This window comes from Arachis ipaensis, chromosome B2, assembly GCF_059453495.1.
Source record: "Arachis ipaensis isolate K30076 ecotype BB chromosome B2, ASM5945349v1, whole genome shotgun sequence".
In the NCBI taxonomy this organism is placed as follows: domain Eukaryota; kingdom Viridiplantae; phylum Streptophyta; class Magnoliopsida; order Fabales; family Fabaceae; genus Arachis; species Arachis ipaensis.
The window spans coordinates 78,926,844-78,931,308 of NC_142437.1; the positions used below are offsets into that span (position 1 = coordinate 78,926,844).

Below are 4,465 nucleotides of genomic sequence, written 5' to 3' on the forward strand. Positions count from 1 at the left end.
TTCAGTTTAGTTATTTTCTTCCCTTTCCCCTACTTTTTTTTAGTTGTTTACAATTCAATCCACTAACCCACTAACTGTTTGAAATATTGCATCACTCACACTAACAGCAATTCTAACAGAAATACGTTCTGCATCTATTTCCTTGCTTGTGCCTTGTTGGTTGTATGACAGGGAGAAGAAGCGGGGCTTCAAATTCCTTTGATTCTGAACCTGAGAGGACCTTCCTTAGATTAAGGAGGGAAGCAAGAGGAAAGAGAGTAGTTGGTGCTGAGAAAGAGGAGGAGTATTTTGAACCGAACATGGATGAAAATATGGAGAACCATCATGAAGAAGAGGTTCACAACCATGGCAGAGAAGGTCCAGCACATCAGGCTGGGCAAGAGAGAAGGATTCTGGGTTCGTACATCAATTCAAACCCAGGAAATTACGGAAGTAGCATCCAAAGGCCAACCATACATGCGAACAACTTTGAACTAAAGCCACAGCTCATCACCCTTGTTCAGAACAATTGTTCATTCGGAGGGAGTGTCCAAGAAGACCCCAATCAACATTTAACCACCTTCCTGAGGATATGTGATACTGTGAAGTCTAATGGTGTTCATCCTGACACCTATAGACTACTTCTGTTCCCTTTCTTACTCAAGGACAAGGCATCTAAATGGCTGGAATCCTTTCCAAAGGAGAGTTTAGCAACCTGGGAAGATGTAGTGAACAAATTCTTGGCCAGATTCTATCCTCCTCAACGGATCAACAGGTTGAGAGCTGAGGTACAAACCTTCAGGCAGCAAGATGGTGAGACTCTATATGAAGCATGGGAGAGGTTTAAGGACCTGACAAGAAGGTTCCCACTAGATATGTTCAATGAATGGGTGCAGCTGCACATTTTCTATGAAGGTCTTTCTTATGAATCGAAGAAGGCAGTAGACCACTCATCCGGGGGATCTCTGAACAAGAAGAAGACCATTGAAGAAGCCATAGATGTCATTGAGACTGTAGCTGAGAATGACTACTTCTATGCTTCTGAAAGAGGCAACACTAGAGGAGTGATGGAGCTAAACAATGTGGATGCACTGCTGGCCTAAAACAAGCTTATCACCAAGCAGTTGGCTGATCTTACCAAGAAGATGGAGAGGAACCAAGTAGCAGTAATAACCACCTCATCAGCAACCCAAGAGGGAGTGAATGCAGAGGCAGAGGATGAGCAAGAACAAGCCAACTACATTGAAAACTCACCTAGGAAAGCACATGATCCATACTCCAAGACCTACAATCCTGGTTGGAGGAACCACCCAAACTTTGGGTGGGGAAATCAACAAGACCAAGACCAAGATCAGAGACGCCACAACCCCAACAACAATGCAGCCCACCAACATTCCACACAAAGATCATATCAACACCCACCTAACAACACACCTCAACATCCATACCAAAGCCAAAATGGCCCTTCTCATCCCTCCAACCTCAACTCACCATCATCTGAAGATAGACTCTCAAGGATTGAGATTATACTTGAAGGCATATGCAAAGAGATTCAAGATAACAAGGTGTTCAAAGAGGAGGTGCGAGCCAGTATCAAGAACCAGGGAGACACCATCAAGAGGCTGGAATTTCAAGTGGGATACTTATCTGAGAAGATTTCTAAACCTACTGATAGCTTCCCGAGTGACACAGAGAAAAATATGAGAGGTGAAGCAAAGAAAGTCAGATGGGAAGATTGTAAGATGGTTACTATAAGTGATAAGGAGACTGAGGAAGAGCTGAACAAACCATTAGAACAACCTGAAGATACTTCCACAGGAAAGCAAGGGGAGAATCATCAAGAAACCACAATTACACAGAAGGAGCTGACACAGAAGGAGCTGATGAGACTCTATGCACCCTTTCCCCGATTACTAAATGGCTGTGTAGAGAGGAGAATATACTCAAGGTTTCTTGACATGTTTGCATCCCTCCATGTAAACATACCATTCATCAAGGCCCTTCAGCGAATGCCCTCATACATTAAGTATATGAAGGAGCTGCTGACCAGGAAAAGCTCACTCAAGAGAGGACAAACAATAGTGATGAATAAGGAGTGCAGTGCCCTCATTCAACCCGAGTTGCCTATAAAAAGGAAGGACCCAGGAAGTTTTCACATCCCCTGTGCCATAGGAGTGATGCACGGAAAACATGTCTCTCAACAAATCTCCCTTCGGCAAGTGTACCGAAGTTGTCGTCAAGTAAAAACTCACAATAGAGTGAGGTCGAATCCCACAGGGATTGATTGATCAAGCAACTTTAATTAGAAGAATGTTCTAGTTGAGCGAATCCAGGATTTGGGTTGAGAGTTGCAGAAAATAAAATGGCGGGAATGTAAATAATAGAAAAGTAAATGCTAGAATTAAAGGACTGGAAGTAAATGACTGAAAATAAATTGCAGAATTGTAAATGGGAATGGGGGATTTGCTCATAAAAGTAAATGGCAGAAATTAAAGAGAATGGGTAAGATCAAAGATGGGGAGTTCATTGGGCTTAGGAGATGTTGCAATTCTCCGGATCAAGTTCATTTTCATCTCTTCCTCAATCAATGCACTCATTGATCTCCTTGGCAATCTTAAGTGGTTGAATTACAATTTCTTGCAATTCAATCTCTCAAATCTTGATCAATAGCCAATTCCTTGGTCAATTGCTCATGAGAAGAGATGAAGTATGGTCACTGATTATACCACATGCATTTTCCAAACCAAGTATTGAGAAGGTTATAGTCATATACCCATCCAAACCCAATTTGGTCCAGCATGAGAAAGCATTTCTAGCTTGATCTCTTCATTCCTCTTCCAAGGTTCAAAAGAGATCCAAGTTTGAATAGCTTCTCTTCCAAGATAACTACTCAATGGGATGAAGATCGAAAGCTTTCAAGTAAAATCAAGAGGAAAGATAGAAGAAGAATAATGAAGATTAGTATTGATCCATCAAATTACAATAGAGCTCCCTAACCCAATGAAAGGGGTTTAGTTGTTCATAGCTCTTGAAAATGAGAAAAAAGATGGAGAATACATCATAAAACTAGAAATTGCAAAGAAAGTAAAATAAAGAGAGTAGTTCTCCTTTTTCCCAGCTTCCACCTTTTTTACAATTCAAAGCTACTCCTATATATACTACTTTTCTCAGCTTCTAGTTTACTCTTCAAGTCTTGGGCCTTTGGATCTTGAGTTTGAAGCAGTTCCTTTCTTTATTTGGGCTTGGCTTTACTTGCAGAGAGAAAGTGTGAAGTGGGCAGAGACTTAAGCTCAGGGCGTAAGGAGTGTTAATCATTTAGTGAAAGTCTAAGTTCGGGAACGTTAGTGACACTTAACATTGTCACTAACATTCCAATGCACCCCTTTTCCTCACGTTAAAACCCACGTTAACTAGGTTAACGTGGCTTTTAATGTTGCCTTGTCAACCTTCGAGAACGTTAGTGACACTCAACATTGTCACTAACGTTCTAATGTGCCCCTTCTTGCTTCACGTTAAAGTTCACGTTAACTAGGTTAACGTGGCTTCTAACGTGGCCTTTGCCATCCTTCGAGAATGTTAGTGACATTAAACATTGTCACTAACGTTCCAATGTGCCCCTAGGTCTCACGTTGGAGTCCACGTTAACTAGGTTAACGTGGCTTCTAACGTAGCCATCTTTTAGCCATCCCAACGTTAGTGACAATGTTGAGTGTCACTAACGTTGGCTCATCCTTCATTTCTCATCGTTAGCTTCCACGTTAACCAAGTTAACGTGGAAGTTAACGTGACTCTTGGGGGTTGTGTGGTTGCTTCAACGTTAGTGACAATGTTGAGTGTCACTAACGTTGTCGACAACTCTTCATCCTCTACGTTAGTTCCCACCTTAACCAAGTTAACGTGGGAGTTAACGTGGTACTTTGCACCATAGGCCAACGTTAGTGACAATGTTGAGTGTCACTAACGTTGTCTTCTCTCCCCCCCTTTAACGTTAGAGGCCACGTTAACTAGGTTAACATGGCTTCTAACGTGGCCACTTATGAGTAATTGCCAACGTTAGTGACAATGTTGAGTGTCACTAACGTTGGCTCAACTTCTTTTCTCCACGTTAGAGTTCATGTTAACTTGGTTAACGTGACTCTCTAACGTGGGCATTGATGGCTTTTTGAGAGTGTTATTGGCAATCACTTTTCTCATTAATCTTGCAAGTTACCTCCCCTTTTCTTGCTTCCTTTTGGTCCTGAAATCAAGCAACAAAGTGCATCAAAACTCTAGTCCAAGTCATGAGTAATGCAACATAATATTTGTCACTAAACTTATGCAAAATCCTCATGAAATTATGTAAAATGCACAATGTATGCTTGAGTCAAGGCATAAGTGAATATTTATCCAAAACTACCTTATTTCCTAAAGAAATGCATGAAACTAACCTAAAACCAGTAAAGAAAAGGTCAGTGAAACTGGCCAAAATGCCCTGGCATCAAGGAGA

General features: G+C 41.5%; 1 non-coding gene across 1 annotated transcript; it reads right to left on the bottom strand.

Annotated features, from left to right (window-relative positions):
- Nucleotides 1-752: 752 nt before the first annotated feature.
- Nucleotides 753-859, bottom strand: LOC148574521 (small nucleolar RNA R71). Its single transcript, XR_015906426.1, has one exon. It is a non-coding gene; the product is annotated as a small nucleolar RNA R71 (small nucleolar RNA).
- Between the last annotated feature and the right edge of the window lie 3,606 nt (nt 860-4,465).